Raw genomic sequence first — 24,429 nt, 5'->3', positions numbered from 1 at the left:
GTTGAGCAATTTCTCATCCTGCATTATTACATAGAAACCTGGAGGCCAAATGACCACCCAAGGAGGCTGCTTTATGAAGAAATAGTCTATCTTTGATTGTTAGAGCAAGCCCAACACGGACTATAAGAGTGAACAACGTTTACAGGCCATCTGCACGAAGGAAGAAAATGATACATTTTGGACTCATCGGCTGATAATCACAGAAAGCTGGAGTGACCATGAAAGTGTGAGGACAGAGTCAAGTTCAAGTGAACCTCAAAAATGTATGGATGGAAACCCCATCTGGCTAGATGCATTGGACAGGCAGCCATATTCTTATTATCTCACATCCTGCAGAGAATACTAGCTATAAAATGATCTAAATGTCTCCCACGGTTCTCATGCTAGAAAGGAGTCATTCGCCAACATCCACCTTATTCTCCCCAGCCTTTACTTTCCTTCTATTTATCTCTAAAGTTGCAACTTCAGTTAGAGTCAGGCTTTTGTTTGAGCATGTAGATTTCCTCTACTTGACAAAGTTCAACTGTTTCATTCAGGCAACTTATTAATTGATTTATTATTTTCAAATTCTGTTATGTTGACATGTTTAAAGTTGTTAGGAATTACGGAGGTCCTACCACACTTTGGGAATTTCCCATTTAACCCACATAAGTGCTAGTAAGCACTAAGGAACCAGAAAGAATGCATTGTGTCTGGGCCAATGCCACGGCTTTTATGTCCCTCACTCATACCTACCTAAGGCGATTCAAACTGAAAACAAAATTTTCTCCCAGCCTTTTCTCCTTTTCATAATCTAAATGTATCAAGATAAAGACTCATAAAACTAGTACTGTTATCTATATATCAATCACTGGTAGTTGAATGTAATGAAAAAAATTGTGATTCATTTCACCACCATTTAAGAACAGAGGAAAAAATAATTTCATCTATTCATGTATGTATGTCTTTTTAAGTATGGAAAAATTATGAAGTTCTGAGTTATATTAGCAGTAGAGGAGAATTTCTTAATAGGAAAGTCTAGTAAGGACTCTTGGAAATCCATAGATAGAAAAAATTCAGATGATCTTTGAACTTGAACAAGAAAGAAAACACATCTTCAATTTTGCTAAACTAACTGAAATTTAGCATTTCTTTCAACTGTGAAAGTCGATCACAAACCATAGTATCATTAACAGTACCTGTGACAGACATCTTCTTATCACATTACATGTGCTGTAGATATTTCAAAATATCATTAATACTTGTCACTACTTTAAATTATGGTAATCATTAAACTCACCATTAGACTTGTTTATTTAAAGCAGTAATAAAGAAGTGCATTTATTCTATTTTTAAACTTATTTTAAATAATTGATAACGGTTTCAACATAATTTCATTTGTAATCATGTTTTATGCATTCAGATGCATTATGAGAAGGTGTCCACCACATTGTCTGAAATAGAGACTTAGGAGAGTTTTTAAAATAACTCCTAACTTCTTAATGGTTTCATAATTTCTATGAAATATTTTGGAATTACTGTCTCCCATTACCACTAGATTGAGGTATTTCTGTTTCCTTTCATTCCCCCTTCTGTCTCCATATATCACACTTACCTTGCCAAGATTTAACTCTTCCTATTTTGTTATCCAGCTATCCTTATTCAATTTGCTAAATTGTAGCTCTATATTTAAATATAAATTAAATTTATATTTACCAAGTATTTTCTGTTCCTGAGCTCTTTCTTTTAGTTTATGTTTTTTAGGAGCAAGATGTTATTGCATAGTTGGTTTTCAAGACATGTTCATGAGGGCTATATTTCCTGATTTTGTGCATACATGAGATTAACAGTATTCTCTAAATTTGAACAAGAGTTAGATGGATATAAGATTCCTGAATCTGCTCTTACTTTCTTCCCATTAGAACTTTGCAGTCATTTCTCCACTGTATTCTGCCATTGAATAGTGCTGTAGAGAAGCCTTAAGCCTAATTTTTGTACTCCTTGTAGATAACCTGTTATTCCTATACATTTGCTTTTAAAAAAATTTCTCTAACATGTACACTAATTCTATATCATTTAAATTAATTCATTTAGCCAGAATATGTCTAGATACATATTGTTCTGAATCAAATGTTCCTAGTACTCAATTTTTTGCTCTGCATATATAATTCTTCTTTCATGTCAGTTAATTTTTCCAGCATTACATCTTTGGATGGTTCAATTTCTTGGGTTTATTATTTAGGAGTGCCAATCTATATTTATTGGGCTATGATTTGCTGCTCCACATCTATCCATGTCTCTCTAAGTGTTCTGTCTTTGGCTTTTTTGTTCCATTCACTGTAATTATAGGTCATACCAATACATTATGTTTCAACATTTTTCTGTGAATATTCTATTCATTAATATTTCTATATGGATTTATCATGTCAAGTATGGTATCATTTTTGGTTCTCAATCTACTGATAGTTGTTTGTCATATCCACCCATTTATTTTCAGGCATTTCAGCTCTTATGATTTTTTCCCCTTTAATAGCAGAGAACATTCTCTAATAAATCAATTTTCTTTCCTAAGTTATGTTTTCATCCAGACTGGATTCCAGGTTCTTCATCAGTCTTTCATTTATTTTGTTCCATTGCATTAAGTAAGAATAACTTCTAGATATTAAAAAGTGAACTTCTGATTTCACATAAAGTTCACCCTCCCTCTTATCTCTGCTCAGGCTTAACCTGGAGCTCAAGTACCTACACTGAAAGGAGATGAGGCATACTATTTTCTTCTCTCCTTTATTCTTCCCTTTCTATAACAGGCTGCTCAGGATTGGGTAGGAGGAAGTAGTGGTTAAAAGGAAAGGGTGAATGTGTAGTGGATGTTCAAACATTGGCCCTCTCATGAGACATAGCTGTGGGCACTTTGGAGACCCATTTGATGCCTATACTGCAGCTGTCTGAGCTAGATGAGGTGCTCTCCTGTTGACCTCAAGATACACTCCAAGCTCCTTCCACAGAGGGTCATTCCACTGTCTCTTTTTCCTGGGTTACCCTTGCTGTAGAGGTTGCTATCTTGAGTGGGGTATCAACGAGACAGCTAGAGCCTGCTACCTTCTGTAGCACTTACTTGGCTCCTAGGAAACTCTACCTCCTGGCCATATCAATTAATGAGAGAATGGAACACTCTACTATGGCCCTTTCTTGCCCTCCTATTGCTAGCTGTCCTAGCTAAATACCTACCTTTGGAATCTGTTGGAGAGAGGCTTGTTTTGTGTCCATGAAGGGGAGACAAGAGGTCATGCTACATTCTCCTAAGAACTCTCACCATGCTCTGCTCTGGTGTATTGAGTTGGCCTACAGCATTTTCCTCAGCAAACAGCTTAATATTGAGAGGCCTTCTCCCCTCCCTGTAGACTCTCCCCTTCCTGTAGATCTTGTAGATTGTCATCTATAATCTTGATGAGTGATTCCCTTGAACTACTCATGCTTGGATCTGGTGTGGGACTAGGAGAGAGCCTCCCTTAACCATCTCCCACAAGAAAAGAACTAATTCGCTCTTTCCACTAGTCAAATTAAAGCTCTCTACCTACCTCCACGAACTCTCCTCCAATTTTAATCATCACTTAAAATGGTCTGAGGGATGGACATTGGGCAGGAAGGTAGCCTGGAGGGAATATTCTGAAGATCCTTGGCCTTCTTAGAGTGGACGTACTTATCACACACTTCCCTCAGCTTGGGGGTTTAGCCCACTTTCCTGAGGTATCAGGAAAAGGCCCAATTCAACACTTAGGACACAGGTGATGAAAAACTCTGCTTCCCTAATATTTCTAATTGTCTGCTTAAGTAATAATGTTTATACACCATGGGAACATTGGGTGAGAACTGGTTAATTTGTGGCACTCCTCCAAATCCTGCTGTATGGGGAGTATTTAATGGTGTTACACAGGAAATTTCATGGCTTCCATATATCCATCCAGTAGTAGAAGATAGTTTCACTGCCAATTCCATTGGAGAAATAGTTGTTCCACATTAAAAGAAAGCAAATAGTACTCCCCTCCCATTAGAGAAGCCAGAGAAAAATACAGAGAAAGGAGCCATTGATTGTACAGGACAAAGACCACCCCAGTTAAAGGGTAAAAAGTTATTAGTGCCAGATTATTTGCTGTCACAGTGGAATAAAGCAAAGTCTTCTCAGGATGACAATTATTTATGAGATCCTACTTTACTGAAAAAAAATGAACTTTATTGTCATAAGCAAAGACTGAAAATAAGATGCCTGATTCAAGAAGCCACCATCCTGGCATAGACTGGTTGAACTAGTGTCCTAGTCTCTTCAGGCTGCTATAACTAAGTACCATAGACTGGGCGGCTTAAGCAACATTTATTTCACACAGTTCTAGAAGCTGGGAGGTTCAAGATCAAGGTAGTAGCAGATTTGGTTCCTGGTTAAGGCCACTTCCTGGCTTGCAGGTGGCTGCTCTCTCACTGTATCCTCACGTGGTGGCGAAAGACAGAGATCTGGTCACCTCCTCTTCTTATAAGGACACTAATCCCATGACTTCATCTAAACTTAGTTACTTTCCAAAGACCCCCACCTCCAAATACCATTACATTGGAGCTTAGGGCTTTAACCTATAAATTTTAGAGGGATGCAAACGTTCCGTCCATAGCAAGTAGGAACAAGATGGAACACAGAGCAATGAGCTGTGAGAAATGATATGAAACCAGCAGAAAAAAGAATTTAGACTAGACTAGAGCAAACTAGGTTCTCATCCACCATTTAGTGGGAAGAGCCTGGAAGTCAATAGTAGGACTACCCTGAATATTCTTCAAGAAGGGGTTATATACTGATACTAAAGTAATGCTAAAGTGTATATAATTTTTATCACAGAGTGAGTTCAGGTGTTTTTCTCTACACATTTTCTGTTGCCATTCCAAAGTCTCAGGTAAACAGTCCTTCTAGTTGCTATACTAAAACTATGTAGGAAGAGTCTACTTAATCTGACTGTTGCAATATAAGTTGTGTATAATGAAAATAAAAGGATATCCCATACACTGTGTCTCTGAGTAGCAAGATGTTCAAAAAACACAGTTTATGAGACAATAGTAATTTCAAAATAGCTCACTTTTCCTCCTTGAATTTGTCACATCAGTGAAAGGAGGTAGACATCAAAATATTCCAAAAATATCAAATGTTCTTTGCCTTCCTCTTTCCTAAACTATAATATCCACTGCCTCATCTCTCACACCAAAAAGACTCCCCCCAAAATAAGTATCTGCTACCAGGAGTGACTATCACTCACTCACAAGCTTAAAAGAACATTTCCAGAAGGCCAGAAGACTGGGGGTTTATATGGCTTCTCTCCTCCCCTTTCCAATATTTGGAAAAATGAAGTTATACCCTTGTTACTTCCTCTTAAGAATCTGCTGCTGCCTTCTGTGTCCCCTGCCATCCTTTATTGGAAGAGAAAAGGCACATTTATGTGACCATATGTGTCAATAACCTTGACCTCACCACATGCTGAAATGGATGCCCTTTGAGTATGCTGCAGTCTGGATTCAATGTACATTAAAGATTCCTAAAAGAATCTATAAAATTGGGAGGTTTATGGGTTATTTATCTCCAGAGGGATGCTTACAAAATCTATGATGAGTTCTACTATTCCTAAAATTTTCATTTGGGAAGAGTCCGTTTTAAATAAATACAAGGCAACTTTAAATGTTGCAAACTAAAAGGGAAGTAGGATGGGCAAGGGATAATCCTACCAGTTTTGTCTGCAGGACCGTGGGTATGGCAGGATGAGATTAGACTTAATTTTAAAAGACTGGGGTTCTAGGTCTAATGGCACACCCTCCAGGGCTAAGTGCCGGGCCCGTGTTCTTATCTCCCAGGGAGCCAGAGAGCAGAGTGGTTAGGGGCATGGACCTGGAGTCAGACTGCTTTGGCCACTCCAATGCCATTTAGCAGAAAATATGAATGACATCACTTGACCTCCCAGTTAAGTGTCTTTGTCTATAAAATGAGGCTGTTACTTCACAGGGTTATTAAGAGCTTTAAGTAAATAAAATACATTTAAAGTGCTTAAAAATAGCACCAGATGGATGTCAGGCATATGCAAATTCTCTGTACTATCCTCAGTTTTTCATCTAAATCTAAAACTATTCTAAAAGTTTATTTTAAAATAAAGTGCCAGGTAACATGTTACCTATTATCTATTATAATTACATGACCTTCAATAAAAGCCTGCATTATAGTTATCCCCATTTCACAGATAAGGAAAGTGAGCTCAGAGAGGAAAAGACTACTCGCAGTCATACACAGATAGTGAAAACCAGGCCAGTATTCAACTATAGGGTTAATGGAAGGAAGAAGGGAAAGAGGGAGGGAGGGAGGGAGGGAGGGAGGGAGGGAGGGAAGGAAGGAAGGAAGGAAGGAAGGAAGGAAGGAAGGAAGGAAGGAAGGAAGGAAGGAAGGAAGGAAGGAAGGAAGGAAAGAAGGAAGGAAGGAAGAAAGGAAAGAGAGAGAGAGAGAGAGAGGGAGAGAAGGAATCACTATTTCATGGTATACCCCTCTGCCACCTTTTCCCTGTGTAATTTGCTAGCTCTATGACCAAGGACAAATTACTCAAACTCTCTGAGCTTCGGTTTATGATCTATATAATAAGGAAAGTGATGTCCCTCCTTACAAGACAAGATTTATGGAAGGATGAAATGAGCTAATGTGGGTAGACAGACTGTGTGAACAACGCAGAGTTGGATAAATACAGGGAAGATTAATATCATAAATGTTTCCCAGTTTTTACAGCCCATAAAAATATGCACCACGGTTAATTCAAACAACAGCTCTCAGGACTTCACTATTTACTTAACACATTTACTGAACTTCTCTAGAGTAGGCATAGATGAGCAAGAATCAGCCCGTCTTGGGAAGTTCATGGTCCTGCAGAGGAGAGAGACTTGATCATGGATAAATGCAATGTAATGTGAAGCATACCAGAACAGAAAGCCAGCTGTGCTCTTTGGGATAACTCACCCTACTCCTATGGATATCGGGAGGGCTTCACAGAGGAAGAGAGGCTTACACTGGGTTCTGAGGGATGAGTAGGAGTTTGTGCCTCCTTCTCCCCTGTCAGTTGACCCAGGTTACTGCCCAGCTGTGAGCTCTTAGGAGCCACTGAGCGCCAGCTCCAGGATTCCCCATGATTTAGGTGTGTAGCCTGAGGACAACACGATTCTGGGCACTGTCCAAATACCTCATTTTTCAACATTTTTCAACATTGGCTAGAAATTATTTTCCATCCACTCCAGTCCAAGAAGACTGTCTCTCCACACTAAGTAGTTGCTGATAGAAGACAGGAGATGTTCCTTTGCTGATTCTGGGCAGTTTGCTTCTATTTCCTGATCAGAGAAATTTCAGGGTAAAATCTCCCCTTTGGAGAGTTCTGCAAACACCCATTGTTCTCTTTGCAAAGATGAGGTTGCTTATTTTCCAACTCACTCTAATAATTATTAGATAAAATTTGGGTTTTGTGTTCTCATTGCTGGTATTTTAGTGAACTGCAGACAACCTGTTGCTGACCTCCCAGCATGGTATTTCCCTGGTGCTGCACCGATTGGCAGAGGAAATGGCAGAAATGCAACCGAGAGAAAAAATGGATGAAGATGCATGACCTGACCTGGGTAAAAGATGTGCACCCTACCCTACCAAAGTGAACTTTGAACTTCATTAAATGCAAATTGTATTTTAGTTAGTAAATACACAAATAAGTGGTTGCTGGTGAGACAACAGCGTGGAATGGTGGCAAGAGTATGAACTCTGAAATCAGACAGACCTGGATTCAAATTTCCGCTACTTCACTTTCAAGTGGTGAAGTCTTTCCAGAGTTTCTATTTTTCTCTTGGAAACTGAAACAAAATGAATGTGTTTGGCTCTTATGATCGTCAAGGGCACCTTTCATTGTAATAACCCAAGATTATATTAATGGTGGCACTGTGAGCAACAAATATTTAAGAATCACTCAAATAATTCCTGGGTTTTCACTATATTCAGGGCCCCATGCTGAAAGCTGGGGCAGACAGAATAGGAAAGAAAACTTTGCATGTGTCTTCAAATGAATGCTGATCGAATAGGGACTTCAGTTTAAGGAATGAGCACACAGTGGCTAACAGACAATAAGTATGTGACAGTAAGTGCCCGGAGGCTGGACAGAGAGGGAGGAAGGAGGAAGTCACACCCTCAGAGTGGAGCAGAAGTAAGATGAGCAGAGCGAGAAGAGAAAGGGCATCTCAGGCATTTGGGGGGACAGATGAGCAAGCATTCTGCTTTGAATGCATGGTCTAGGGGCTGTGTCAGAAAATAGAGACACAGGGTCTGACATGTTTTTATGCCATTCCGGGACACAAAAAGAAGTCTGTAAGGTATCACCTTGTTTTCTATGACTTCCTGATTAACAAGTCCAATGGCTACTACTTAAATCCCCTTGCCCTTAAGCAACCTCCTTTTCGAAACGGACCTCTTGGTCTACCAGGAGTCAGGTGCTGCCTGAGTGTCTGGCCTCTCCACCTGGGTCTCCTGCCCTTCCTCTGGCCACGCCTTGACGGTGGTGCTCCCGTGAGGTCTGTTCTTGGCTTTGTTATCTTCTCCTTCTATTATCTTTCCCTGGAAAGTTCATCCACGCTCACTACTTCAACTATTGCCTCAAGGCTCATTGACCCCTAAATAAATATGTCTATTGTAGGCCAGATCTCTTCTGAGCCTGAATCCCAAAATTGGAGGGAGCAGGGAAAGTAGAGAGAAGGCGAGAGACAGAGGACTGACCGAGTGCTGCAGAGCTCTCACCTGTCCTTTCCTTTCCAGCCCGCCGCTCACGTAGGTCAGGCCTCCTTCTCTCCTCGCCTCTCCCAGCCTCCTGGCTACACGCTTGGCCTCAATCTTGACTTGCCCCATCCATCTTCCACACTTGCCCACAACGATTTGGTGAAATGGAAAGTTGAGCATGTCGCTCTCCTGCTTAAAACCCTTCCTGGCTTCTCATGATCTTAGCACAAACATTCTTAGCTTAGTGTCCCTCCTTTTCAGGTTTATTTCTTGCCACCACTTCCCCCACCCCCACATCCATACAAGACCACTTCCACATACAGGCCATTTTTCTAACATTCAGCAGAACTTCTCTGATAGCCCCAAGCACACTCTGATCTCTGATCTCAGACCTCGCCCATGCCACAGCTGTTCTGTTCAAAGTTCCTGTCTTACCTCCCTCTGTCTGGCCAGTACTCATGGGCCCTGCAGGGCTCAGCATACGTGCTCCTTTCTCTAGAAAGGCTTCCCGCCTTGCAGCCTGCACGTGGCTGCCCTCCTTTGTTCTCCCAGAGACAGGATGCGCCCACAATCCTGCACGCACCATACTTTCATAATTCTGTGTCTCCAGGTCTGCTTGCCCCTCAGCACTCTATGCTCAGGTCCCCAGAGACTCTGGTTTGTGTCATTAGCCCCTGGTAGCCCATCTGGTGACAGTAGGTGAATGCTCTATGAATATTTCTTGTTTTCAGACCCACATTCACATGATGACATTTCTGAAACATCTGATATTGAATAAAGGCTACAGGACAGAAGACATGCAATTAGGAGTGTCTCTGAAAATGCGGGTATATGGCTACTGTAACACAACACCTGCTTAATGGCATGTTACTTATTTGGAATGAGAAGATTTCCAAGACTCAAAGCAATATCCCTCCTGTCCAAGAGCTCGCCACCTTACCTAATAGATTTTCTTAAATAATGCAGAGTGGAATGATCTGAGAACCCAAGTGGCTGTCTTCCACTCCTGTTGCACAGCTCACTGGTGGGACTCATTTAGGAAACTGTATCTTCCTTTCTCACTATGCCATTAGCCCTGTGCTTTGGGAACTGTGCCCTGGCCATCGAGGAAATAAGGCTCACCTCTGCAGCCAGGGATGAGGTAAAGAAGCCTCCCCCCAGGATGCCTCCCTCCTGACTAGACAGCTGTCTGACCAGCAATCCCCTCAACCACATCCTCCCAGTGGTTTGTCTTTCCAAGTCCTCATTACTCATGGATGTCCTCGGCCTCTGTTGCTTAATTTTGCACAGGGTCCCTGTGCCCCCAGCTCCTTACCAGTGTTTCCCCATACTCTGTGCCCTCATGAAGCTAGAAGCACAAAGCACAGTCTCCTTCTATCACCTCTGAGGCATGCCATCCAAGAGCACACCCTGTTATAGAAAGTACCTAAAAAGCTTTAGCCTTATACTAGTGTGCTTGTTTTTGCTGTTCCCAGCACTCCAGGGCCTCCGAGATACGTCCACACCTCAGCCCTTTCTGCCTTAAGCCCTCATTTGTCCATTTCTACTGGTCTCTGAGCAATCTTCAACGTTTGCACACTGAACACATTTCACTGCATGTTCGAGACGACCCCCTAGTGGTTGAGAGTGTCACAGCTGACTTTCGCTTCCTCTTCCTCCCACCCTGCCTGGGAGTCTCCGCCTCTCTACGCCTCATTCTCTGCACATGTAAACTGCCAACAATCCCCAAGTATCCGTGGAGCACAATGAGAAAGTGTGAAGTGAATTTTTAAGATTGCAATTTTTAAATATACATATCCAAGAACTGCTTTATAGACAAAGCAGTTTTAAGAAGCAGGACTATCTGGAAGTGGACTAGTCACTATAAGGGAACTAAGCCATCACTGGATAAATAATGCAGTACATAGAAAAATTCAGATTTATCAGAGCATCTCTTAGGAAAAAAGTACCATATGTGATTAGGGCCTTTATAACCCGTTTGGAAGAGAGAAATTCAGACTCTTCTAAGGACATGCCAGTGACCACAAATGGTCACACTTACCACCCTCTAAGGAGTACAGGGGTATTTTCTGCACAGCTTTTGTTTTCCTAAGTGGGGTGTGAAGGTCTTTCCAGAGCTGAACAGCTCTGTACAGTCAAGGATCCACTGGGTGCTACCTCAAGCAGTCAGGACCTCCTTCACACGCTTTTTCCAGACTATGCCCAGTTTTCTTTTCTAAATATAGGTTAAAACACATAAAGGCTTAAAGGACCCCCAAATAATCACCTTCCAAAATTGTCCACATATCTCCAACTAATCTCTCTTGCAGGAATACTTGCTAATGGAAAACAGGTATGGTCTGCATAAAGAAAATAAATGGTAACATCCCAGTGGCCCATTGATGTGGGAAGAAAAATCGAGTTTAGCTCATTAAATACGTATTTAAATCTATGTTAGGAATCCAGAGTAACACCAGTCTGCTATGTTTCCTGGGTGCAAGTGAGGTGCTCTGTCATGGTACATTGTTGTATTGAGTTTTTGAGCTTGTGTTGCATTGTTCTAAAAGGCCCAGGTGGGAGGGGTTGGGCTAGCATATTATGTACTCTGTGGAGCAGACCATTGTGCAGAGCATTGCCAACCATGATATTGTATACAATTTCCTTTTGTCGTGTTAATTTCAGGCCTCCCAAGGGTTTGCTGTTTCCCATTCAGGCCCTCTAAGAGAGAAATTTCCAGGTGATGTGCTGGGATTGAATGCATTCTCCTTCCCTATAACCCCACGGCTTTAGTCTGTTTCTTCTATAGAACTGTATAATACCTGTGCAAACTTGGATAATTGTTTGAATTCAATAAATGCTTCACACATGTTAAGGGGATTTTTCTAACAGTCTTAGCCCCATCATGAAATTTGATTTCTTCTCCCCACCCCCTAGTCTCACTGGAAGCAGCCCATGAAATGCTTGCCACATCCCTATATTCGCATGAGCTTCCAATTATAGCTTCAGTGTACTTATGCTCCTGGGCCCTCCAACAGGTGCATAATTATGTTATGCTGTACAATGTCATTCAAGGAATTTCCCAACAAATTTATGTAACCTCTATATGCCATAACTACTGTTTTAGACAAAATTTATGCTCCAAACAGTCCAAAGAATTGTGTCAAAGTAGGCTTCTTCTCTAGAAGCAATAACATTCAGTATGTTGTAGCTGGGGTTTCATTCTTAATTTCTATATCAAAATACCCAGAATATGTAGATAACCATACTCTGTTTCTTCCTATCTCCAAAAAAGAACCAAGTAAAGCCCTGTATAGTTTTAAGAAAAAAAGATTGGAATGTCTTTGGTTATGCTATATGTGTTGGACCCACTAAGTTCAATTATTTAACAGATCCATTAAGCATTCTTGTTGGCATTCTTCTGACTCTCTGGACACTGAATTTATGAGCTCTGTGAGGTCCCACACATATACTCTGCCTTAGTCTTAAATTCCAACCCACTTTATGACTCATCACCTCAAGTGGAAGAATGCCCGATGACATCTGCTACAACACTGAGTAATTTATCCTCATGAATGAGCCCCGAAGTGATCATAAATGTGTCTCTGGCATTAAGAACCACTCAAATGTGGTTGCACTAAGTTGTCTAGTTTGAATACAATATGTTTTTATTTGAAACAAACAACAATCATAATCTGGGAGATGGGACACTTTCCCATATTATCAAAGAGTTAATCACAGAAGTTTCCACCTCAATTTCTGTAAACAGTTTTCACCAAGGACCATGGTACTATCAAATCAACTGGAATGATTACATTGAGCTGAATCCCTCAGCTTCTCAACTGGAAAATACAGCAGAGTTTTTGTAAGAATTTATTCCTACTTCATCCTCTCATGGACATTTATTGAATATTCATTGAGTTAATATAGTTTACTAGGGAAAAAATTAAAATACTCATCTGCAGATCTGAGTTCTGGTCCTAATAGCTAATAACAAGCTATATGAGCTTGGTCCATCAATTTGTTTGAACCCCTTTTCTCATCTATAAAATGACTGCTTGTGCCTCATAAGGTAGTTGTGACTTTCAAATGAGATAAATATATCTGAAAATGCCACCAGTAAATTATTAAGCAATTTTTATATCCATTTTGCCATCATGACAGTCTCAAGTCATTGGAAGCTTACCCATTGCCAAGAACACAGGCAGAGATCCTGTATTTCATTTCTGTGAATTACCTCACACCCACCATAGTGACCTATATAACAAAGTTCCTCAAATGCGTATTTTGAGTTGAATTACTACACTAGAAATTTTATATTAAATATAATTATACTTATTATAGAGGATTATATAGTAAGTGCTATTTATTTTCATTTTAACTGATATTATTCACCAATATAAGATTTTTACATTAATTGATTGATGGTTTCGTTCTGATGTATGTTCTTCAGTTCCTAAGAATGAGCAATTGATGTGATACATGAAGGTTAACAGCACATAAAGAGACTTGGATAAAAATGATATCAGATATAATGTTTCCAGGCTCCTTTTAATGTTCATAGTTATCTCTGTGTCCCATGTAGGTGCCTCAGTCAGTCTTATTTTCATGCTCACATTATTGTTTCACTTCCCTATAAGCCAGAGAATGTTAGCACAAATGGAATTGGGTCTAGGAGTAGCTGTTGGAACAGACAATACTTTTATTTCAATATTTTATTATCAATGATCCATGATGATAATAAAGGAAGTCAGAAATAAAAATAATCAGAATTATAGGAACACTAAAACCATTATTAAGAAGTAGCTGAAGTGAGAAAAGTATAACCCACAAGAAAAGAAAATGAGTTTTCAGAAAATCTACCAAAAGGAATACACTAAATGCTTTTATTCAATCTTTCTCCTCTTGGCTTCCAGTCACTGAAATCTCTTGGTTTGCCTCCATCCTTGCTGGTCATTCCTTCTCAGCCTTTTTTTCTTTCTTTCTTTTTTTTTTTTTTTTTTGCTAGTTTCTTCTCCTAGATTTCCTTCCATTAGAGTATACTAGGACCCCATCATTGGTTCCTCCACTTCTCTGTATTTACAGTCTCTTGAAATCATGTCTCTTAGCTTTAAAACCACCTATTAACTGAAATCTACCAAATGTGTAGCTCAGTCCATTCTTTTAAATTGGCAGACTTGGCCAGGCAGGGCACAGTGGCTCATGCCTATAATCCTAGCATTTTGGGAGCCCAAAGGCAAAAGGATCACTTGAGGCCAGGAGTTTGAGACCAGCCTAAGCAACATAGTGAGACCGCCATCTCTAGAAAAAAAAAAAAAAAATTAGCCCAGCATGGTGGCATACACCTGTAGCCCCAGCTAGTCAGGAGGCTGAGGCAGGAGGATCACTGGGGCCCAGGAGTTTGAGGTTACTGTGAGCTGTGAGTCCACCACTGCACTCTAGCCTGGGCAATGGAGCAAGACATTGTCTCCAAAATAAACAAATAGCAGACTTATATATCTAACTGCCTCCTCAACCTCTCCACTTAGATGTCAAATAGTCACCTCAAGCTTATCATGCCCCAGAGGGACTTTTTATCTACCCCCCACCACCATGATGTTACTCCACATGCAACCCTTCCCACTTCAGCTGACGGCAATTTTATCTTTTCAGTTATTGCCACTATGACTTCAACTCAACATTTTCCCTCTCAGTTTTGCATGTTCACTGATCTTCTTGCTGTTCCTTGAATTTGTCAAACAAGCTCCAGTCTTTCCCAGGACCTCTGCCCTAGCCTGAAGATACCCTAGACACCAGGCAGCTAATGCCTCACTGCCCTGCAGTCTTTGCTCAAGCATCACCTTTTCAAATGAGGCCTCCCACAGCCAGCCAACTTATAATTGCCAGCTCCCAGCACACTCAATCTGGTTCCCTTACTTTATTTTTGAATAGCACTTACCATATTCTAACATACCATATAGCTTATTTATTATAATAAGTTTTCATTGTCTGTCTTCCTCAATGAGAATTTAAGTTCCATAAAGACAATGGTTTTGTCTGCTTCATTGACTAGGATACCCCAAGTTTTTAAAACACTTCTTGGCATATTGTAAGTAATCAAGTTGTATTTGTCAAATTCGTGAATAAATATTTACTAAACACCTACTTTATCCTGGGCATCCTGATAGACCCTGAAGAGAGAACGTGGCCAGCAGATGTGGCCCCTACTATCCTGGAGCTTACAAAGTAGGTGTGAGTTACAAAAAGGCCACTCTGATGAACTCAGATAGATACATGGTGTTTACAGTAACTGGAAAAAAGTATACAACTGACTCTAATGAGATGCAATGTAGGAACATACTACAGAGAATGGTTCTTAGAGGACCAACTTTTCAGAATAGCCAAAGAAAGACCTGAAATAATTCTTCAGGGAAATGTGGAAAAGGACACAAACAACTGCCCGCTTCTGTGCAAAAACAAAAAAAGAATTAAGTTCTTCATTCCATTCACTCCATGATTTGACAAGGGTCCTGCAATGCACAGGTTGTGCACAGAATCAGGAGCCTCTGGATTCTTGGCAAAAAGAGGAGAATGTAGCTTAACTGAAGTATAGAAAGTTTACTATTAATGATTCCAATTTGGGGTGTGTGTTTGGGGAGGGAGGGGTATTTGGCACAGGAATGCACTGCAGAGATCAGTGAGAATCCATGCAGTGTTGAACTAGGAGAGTCCAGGGGGCAGAGACTGCAAGAAGACCTAGGAAGTTGGAAGGCTCAACATCAAAGTCAACACAGTCTACAATCTCCCATCATTTTAGGAGCAAAAACAGGGTTGCTGATGGGCTGATGGTTTTTGCAGACTGAGATGGCCCACAAATCTCCAACACCTGAAAGACATCTCCCTATTTATTGTTGGATGTGTATATTATATACCAATGTTTGTAAGTTGTAAGTCTTAATATAAGTTTTTAGAAGGAATGCTGGTCTCCTCTTTCAGATACTCCCAGGAGACCTATGAACAGACTAGCTTGCATGAAACTATTACCTGGAGTAAGTTACTTAAACAAATATACTGACTAAAGTGTTACACAATCCCAAATGCAAGACAGTGTCACAGCCCTGCCACAAGGATAACACGAGTTTTGAAAGTCCCAAGAGAGGCAGGAAAATGGGCTGTTCTTTCTGGACACTATTTCCAAAAAAGGCCCTGCCACTGCAAGAGTCCATTATCAGTGCAGAAAGTGGAAAAGTGCGGAATTGGTGCATTACTTGTACTTGAGACAAGGGATACGTTGCTGTGTGGCTAAAAGAAAAAGGAACTCATCAATCCTATTTTCTTTCCGTCATTTCTTTCCATCAAAAAAAGCAATTTTCATCCTGTAAAGATTAGTGCTAACAATATAGTTTAAGTGGAAAAAAAAATCATACCACACTGCAGATTGTGCATTACTATCCCAATTTTTTAAAATATAAACATATGGACATGTATGTATTTGCATGTGCATGTATATGAATGTGTGTGTGTCAGCTCATATATATGTGTATGAGGGCAGTGATGAAAGCTAGAAAGATATATCCCAACATGCTAAAAGTAATCATCACTAGGAATATTTGAAACATGTGTGATTTTTTCCCCTGCTTTTATATCTTTCACAATTTGCTACAACATGTATTGCTTTCCTAATCAGAAAACCACATATAACAAATATATTAATGGCAGAGAGCTGTTGCCAAAGAAAGACGAGGAGAGACAGAGGAGATGGCTGCAGAGAATGGGCTGAGGTTGCCCGTGCCGCACATCAAGATCCCAGGGTATTAAAAGAACTTGCAGCTGTGGTCACAGAACCAGCACCAGCCATCCTCGAGGAAGCATAGAAAGCAGCTGTGATTCCAGAAGATTGCAAACTTACAAATGTTGTCCAGATTTTCAAAAGAGGGGGACTGGCGAATCTCAAATACTCCATCCCAAGGCATATGACATCAACCCCTGTGTGATTTCAAGAATAGATTATTAAACAGATGGCTCTGAGCTCTCAGCAAAGGAAACAGTGGGCTCACTGGAAAACATCATGCCAAACTGGCCTCATTTCTTTTTGGACTGGGCTAAGAAATTCACAGGAGAGAGGGGCTGCTGTTTCAACAAGGCACCCGATAGTCTTTACTGACATCTGCTAATGCTAGAGTTTCCTTCGCTGGTGGAATCAGGCAAACTATTAAAAGAGACAAGAGCAGGCACACCCTCCGAGATGGAAGAGGCATTTGGGAAATTGACCACGTGGCTGCGATGGGAGGGAGAGGAAGAGACAGATCACGGTGTGGTTCTCTCTGTGACAACTCTTCCTGGGAGGCTCACAAGGACAGCTCCTCATCACTCAAACGTCACTGCTTAAAGGAGGGCTATCCTGCCCTGACCACCTAGCTTGAAGTCACCCCTCTCCTGCTCTTCACTGGTCACTCTGTCAATTTGTTTTTCCTTCAGTGTACTTCCTCTCTGAATTACCCTGTTCATCTGTTCACTTGTTTGCTGTCTGTCCCTTTTCACGAGACTCGAATGCAAGCCCTGCATGAGCAGGGACAATGTCTGTTTTGCTCAATGCTGGATGTCCAAGGTGTGGGCACATGGTAGATTCAACAAATTTTTGCACAGGGAACGAAATCTGCTCTTACTCTGTATTCCATTCCCCTCGGTAAAATGCACAAAACTGTCTTATTGGGGGGCCTGTCCTCTGCATTCCCTTATCTGTGAGCACCAAAGCCTCAAAGTGACCGCCCGGCCTTCAGCATCGCTACGCTGAACCCCTTCTCCTCGCTGCCCCGGCCGTTCTCTCTGCTGCAAAGGAAATGTACTTGGCCAAATTCCCAAACACCTAAATCCTCTCCCACCATTATAAGGAAAGCCACCGGTTCTTGAGGCTGATAAGCAGTAGTGCCACTAGCAAGTGGCATGCTCACTATCTGTGTTACTTTAGACAAGATGATTTAAAAAAAAAACTCTCTGTACCTCAGTTTCCCCAATTTTAAAATGGTATAGGCATAGCATAGACCTCATAGGATTTTTGTAAGATGACATGAGTTAATACACATTAATCGCTTAGATAATGACTATATATATATTGAGCAGTATATAAAGTTTTTGCCATTGTTATAAATCTGCAAACACCTAATATTTCAATAAATCATCATAAGAGTTCTTAGTCTGTATTCAGCACCTGCATTTTTTTGATCACTGACTCAGTATTAAATTCTAGACCTCATAATAGAAGAACAAGGATGGACAGGTACCACACCAAAGGACACGAAAGAACACTAGTAAAAGATCCAGCTTTAAATTCCATTTCTGCCACAATCTACCTGTGAAACACCGATTGCTTCATTACTGCTATCCAAAATTACATTTAATCATATCCCAAATTTAAAAAAAAGGTCCATAGTAATTATTTGAATTTTCTGGTAGGATTATTGTGGATCTAGCAGAACATGCATGTGATGGATATCTTGTAGAGAGAATAGTATTGTTATTCAGATATGCGGTGTTCTTACTGCCACCAGCACTTATAAAATAATGTAACAACCAACAAAGGGGAAAGAAATGCAGCAGATTAAATATACAGAAGGGGAGAATGTAGCAACTTCACTTGTCCTCCTGACTCTGCAGCTAATTGGCTAAGTAACCTTGAGAAATCTCTATGGGCTTCAGTTTCCTCATCAGTAAAATAAAACGGAAAATCACTAATGTCCCTCTGATTTTCATCTTGTGGGAGAACTGCAAAGCAAGGCCTTTTAGGATACAGGTGTTGTATATGACAAAGCATCATATAGAAAATATTCTCCTTAATGATTTAGTTAATAATCAACACATTAGTACATGATTACTGGTGTCCACTAACAGGTACACCTAAAAATGCCTTTGCCAAACAGAGAAATATTGAGTTATTAGGAAGCAGAAACAATTTAATCCAAAGTATTCTCTCAGAGTAAGGAATTTATTATTTTTTTTTCAAGATGCTGTAGATGGATTTTGCAAGTTCACTTGTCACATAAAATACCCAGAAGTGTAATTCTTACAATGCCAAACTAGCACTGGTGTACAATTTATTCATTCCTCAAATATTTTTGAGTGCCTACAACTTGCTAGGTACTAGAAAAAAAATGAATAAAACTTTTAGAGTCCTGGTCTTAAGATATTTACATCTCCTCTACTGACATAGAGGAGACTGCCAATAAGCTCAAGTACTTATAAATAAGCAAGATTATCACAGATAAGTGCTAGGATTTTGATAAATGGAAAATTGTGCTAAAAGGCAGTTTCTAGACATAGACATGCCATCCTAAAGAGGGTGGTGAGAAACGGTGTCTTTAAGGGGGCAACATTAAGTTACAAGAATGGAAGAATAAGCACCACATGTACTCGCCATCAAATTGGCACTGACTGATTAACAATAAGGTGCTCACATGGTAGTAATATTCATTGGGGATTGGCGGCATGGGGTGAGTAAATTCACAACCAACGGACACGATGAGCATTGTATGCACACCTCTAATCCTGGCTTGGGTGAGGCAAAGTCATAACATGTAACCAAAATGTTTGTACCCCCATAATATCCTGAAATTAAAAAAAAATCCAAAAGATAAGAACTTCCCCCTTGTGAAGAGAAGGAAGCAAGTGTGTCAGGCAGGAAAAAAGAACAAGTGTCCAGTCTAAGATAGGAAAGAGTTTGAAAAGTCTGAGCAATTGGAAAAAGAGCCATGTGACCAAAGCAATGTGAGTGTAGAGGAGAGAGTAAGAGTTGAGATGGAGAGACCAGATTGGATCATAGAGAACATTGTGGCCCATGGAACAAAATGTGGGTACTATTCTGGGAGTTTAGGCTGAATGGGGACATGCCATCAGTCAACCTCTCATTATTTAAATACATATAACCTGTAGCAAATCCACCCACCACTATTGACCACCTCTAGGGCTTTTTTTTTTTTTTTTTTTTTGGTTCTGCAATTTGCCAACAAGCTCCACCCACTTTCTGGATAAATATATAGGGTCTCAGATTATTCCAAAATACACCACTTATCCAAGAAGCCAGTTCCAACTGGGGTGATGGGTTTGGGACCAGGAAGATATTCAACCCATCCCAGATGATCTTATAACTAAATAATCTCAGGAGAGTTTCAATGTCTTCTACAGAAGATCCAAAGGTGATCAGGAACAGAACACAAGAACTATTGAAAGTTATAGAAAGACAGACCTTAATTCAAAATAAGGAAGGTATTTCTCACAGTAAAAGAGTATTTGCAGATAAGAGATCAACCAACTTTTTCAGTAAAGTTCCAGATGGTACATATCTCAGTTTTTGTAGGCCAATCTCTGTGGCAACTATTGAACTCTGTCACAATAGTGTGAAAGCAGCCCTAGGAAATGCATAAACCAAGAGCACTGTGGTGTTTCAGTAAAACTTTATTTACATAAATAGGCATACAGTGGGCTGGATTTGGCCTTTAGGCTACAGATTGCCAATCCCTGGTATAGGGATGTCATCTAGCCTCTAGACATTCTTTCTTTTCTTTCTTTTCTTTCTTTTCTTTCTTTTCTTTCTTTCTTTCTTTCTTTCTTTCTTTCTTTCTTTCTTTCTTTCTTTCTTTCTTTCTTTCTTTCTTTCTTTCTTTTCCCATACTGTGTTTTAAAATAGAAAACATTTAAAAGTTAGATGATGCTATTAAAAATCCAGAATCCTAGCTTTTCTTGAGAAAAGGGAAGATTGGTAACCAGGGCCACATTCCTATGTGTCAGCGCATGTCAACAATTGTCTGGAGTGAGTAGTAGCTGCCCACTTTGCGGGGAGAATGGGCCCTCCAGGTCACCACAGACCCCACCACCGTCTTGTTGCCTCCCTGGCTTTGAGGTTTAATATCAGTTGCCATTTAGCATCAAGTTCGCCAACTTTTTTTTCTTATAGTAGAGAATTATTTCCCTGAACCTGCATCTATATCAAGTGTAGGAGAATAAAAAACAGATTGAAAAAGCCACATTTCAAGAAAAATGAGAGAAGGCATATGGGTTTGATATGCATACAAAGGATGCTGTGTTGAAAGAATCAATGTTTCTATTTTCCAATTTGTATTTTTTTATATTTTGGATTTAAAATATTTACATATTTATATATTTATATCATGTTACATCCTTATGCTATCGTTCAGTAATAATAAAAATGGTTTGAATCTATTTCTACATTTGATTTTCTTATTCCAGGCCTATTTTATTCATCTATGTTACCTGATCAACTCCCATAGCTATTTGAGTTTGTACCTCTAATAGAATAGACCAATATATAGGTAGTGAACCCCTTACCCCTAGAAGACTGAAAGCTGGTGAATGACACAACTGGAAATATTTGTATTGTGGGTCCTACTTTGGGCTGGAAGGCTATGTTTGATAATCTCTAATGCCTGTGATTCTAGAACCTTGGAAGTCTCTGTATTCCAACAATGGTAGGGCAGCCCAATAAGTAGGGCAGTCATTCTCAGCATTTGACCAACTAATCCATTGGTCAAACAGGAGACCATCCTTTTCATAAATACAGACACAGGTACCAGTTTCATGAACAGAGCTCAAAGTGAAAGAAAAAGATGCATATAATTTTTATTTAATTGAAGAAGAAAGCCAAAAGCAAAAATTTAGGCGCAAGGCAGATATGGCTACAGAGCAATCTGAGAAAATTTCTTGTTTCCACATAAAATAAGTCCTTCTTTCTTCCCCTTTTAAGAATGCTCAGAGCCAGGTGCGGTGGCTGATGCCTGTAATCCTAGCACTTTGGAAGGTCAAGGCAGGAGAATTGCTTGAGGCTGGGAGTTCAAGACCAGCCTGAGCAAGAGTGAGACCCTATCTCCACAAAAAATAGAAAAATTAACTAGGCACGATGGTGCGCGCCTATAGTCCCAGCTACTCAGGAGGCTGAGGCAGGAAGATCACTTGAGCCAAGGAGTTCAAGGTTTCAGTGAGCTGTGAGGATGCCACTGTACTCTAGCCCATGTGACAGAACAAGACCTTGTTTCAAAGAAAAAAAAAAAAAAGGAATGATCAGATAATACATGCTTCCTTCTGCATTTGACTTCCAGCCTCTGCAGAAAGGTTGTATCTCAATTCATTTGCTAGGCAACTGCCTTTTTCAATTTTCCTCTTTAGCCTTTCTTTTTATTTTGTCCTGAATTAATTCCTTCAAAATGGGATATCAAAAAAAAAAAAAAAATGAAGAGGGAAGCTAAAAACTCAAGCACACACAAAAACCTATACAAACACTCTTCGGCCTAAAGAATATCCCAGTAAGTACATAATTACTGACACCAATCATAACCAAAGAGATACAACCCCAAACAGAATGATTATAACTGTGTAAATACAAATTTTTCACTGAGATGATGGGAAATAAATATGCAAATATAAGAGTTGTTGGATATTAAAATATTATGGGAGTTTAATATTGCTTTTTAAATTTGCTGTAATGTTATATTATTTTTGTAGTAATAAGCAAATAAAAGTATAAGATGGCATATAAATACATTAAGGAAAAATCATCTGTAAACAAGTAGTGTGTGAACTCTATTGCAAATCTCAAATAACTGTGATGCTTTCTGATAATTTTTAAAAGACAAACTGAATATGCCTTTTTTGGCAGTTAGAAAATAGGAAGGCAATAGATAAACCTGCTGCAGCAGCTAAGAACATCTGATAAGGAACCTTCAGAAGAAGACTGTCCCACAATTCAGCAAGATTCTGTGCTCCAGTGTGTGCTAGTATACGCTGAAGGAATTTCAGTTCACCTTTCCCTTGTCTAAGGATGTCACTTAAAATAACTAAATTGCATGTAATTAAAGTGAACATTCTCCCAATGACTTCTATAGGTCTAATCCTTTGACAAGCAAGAAAAGGCTAAAGAGGTGGCAATTAAAGTTTGTCTTCCCCTGTCATAGCTTAAGTCGTAAGATTGCTCCCCTACCACACATCAGTGCACGGATGGCCTAGTCGGATACAATATAAATAATTTACCTTGCACATTTGCTTCGGATCAGTGCTCATTAAATCTTTGTGACTTAGGATCACAGAATTTTTACAAATGACAAGGAAATAAAAAAGTATCCAGACCAACTTACTCATCTAACAGATGAGATATGAGGCCTTGATTGATAGATCTGTAAAAGGTCACACATCCACTCAGCATCGAAGTCAAGAACTTGGCCCTGTCTCTCTTCACACAATCTCTGATGGGGCTCCAATATGTCATAGCTGCTTTGTAATGACAGTGATAATTGAAAGCCACAGCAACAAAAATGCTGTGTGTATTGTTATCAAACATGAAAGAACTTTGTTATTTTGTTTTCTCATAACTCTTAGATAAAATGGTAACAGTCATATTGACATTTTTAGTTAATCATTATTATTTATATACTACATTAACTCCAATAGAACATTATCAGATTCTTTGTTATTTTCCAAACAGTTTAGGCATCTCTTGTAATAAAAATAAAATCCTTGAAGATTTTAAGGCTTTCTTTGCCTATAGCAAGTGACCATTTTATGCCCCACCCCACAGAATCCAGAGTGCCCAACATGAATGACACAAATGGTACATTCATTCATTGCATTACAAAAATTGTGCCTTTGGCAACATTAGCCAGGAAAAGAACTCTAAGCTAAGTGGTCATGCACACCTGGAAATTAATTTCTCATGCATGACTTTTGATTTGGAAATCTATCAGTCAACTATCCTCAGTGACTTTCTGGAGGTGCCCATGTCACGATTTCCCAAATAAACCACAGCAGAGACCACAGAAACCTCAATTTTTACACAACGAGCTTCCTCGTCTCTGCGCTTCTCACTCCCACCCTTTCCTTGTTACTTACCACATCTTACATATGTATTTTATTTCATGCCTTTATTAATCCAAGTCTTCCCTCCCCCCATTTCAGCAGTAACAAAAGAAGCTGTCAAATCAGTGAACTCAGAGCTGAGAAACAGGGCAGCCCCGAGTACCCTTTTGCCCCACCGGGCACAGGCTCGCTGAGTATAAACCGAAGTCTCATAACACTCGCTAGACCAGCCCGAGAATACAGATGAAAACTGATTGTCTCCCAAGTCAATGCTTAAAATGAAAAGCCTGGTACTGTTTACACTGCAGAAGAAAGGGTGACAGGCAGTAATCCTTCACCAAGGATTACAGGGGGTAAGAAAGCAGAGTAGAAGTTCTGTTTTCACTTTTAAATTACAGAATTAAGACAGGGAACAGGGGATGGGGAAGGGTGGTTGCTGGGTGTCCCAGAGGCAGCAGGCATGCATAGTTTTGTGGGTTTGTCCTCTGGGCTCAGTTACGCACACTCACCATGGCTAAACTGAAAGGCCTGTGTTCAGCTGATAGAATGGCAGCAGCAATCTGTGTGGAACAGCAGCAACTGGGGACCGTGAGGCCAGCTCTGCTCTGGAAGGTGGCTGTCAATATGCATGGCCCAGTAAACCTTTCTCCCAGCAACAGTCTGAGCAACTGGCAGGGTAGACCCCAGCAGCCTGTGCCAATAGGATTTTCTTACTGTCTCTCAGTGGATGGAGGTTGAAATATTATTAAACCAAGCAACCAAAAAGACCTGAATCCTCAAGTCCACTTCAGAGTGGTAACTGGGGTTTCTCCAATGGGACGCGCATGTGCTAG

The sequence above is a fragment of the Microcebus murinus genome, chromosome 12, assembly GCF_040939455.1.
Source record: "Microcebus murinus isolate Inina chromosome 12, M.murinus_Inina_mat1.0, whole genome shotgun sequence".
NCBI classification, from domain to species: domain Eukaryota; kingdom Metazoa; phylum Chordata; class Mammalia; order Primates; family Cheirogaleidae; genus Microcebus; species Microcebus murinus.
This window is presented reverse-complemented; position numbering follows the sequence as displayed.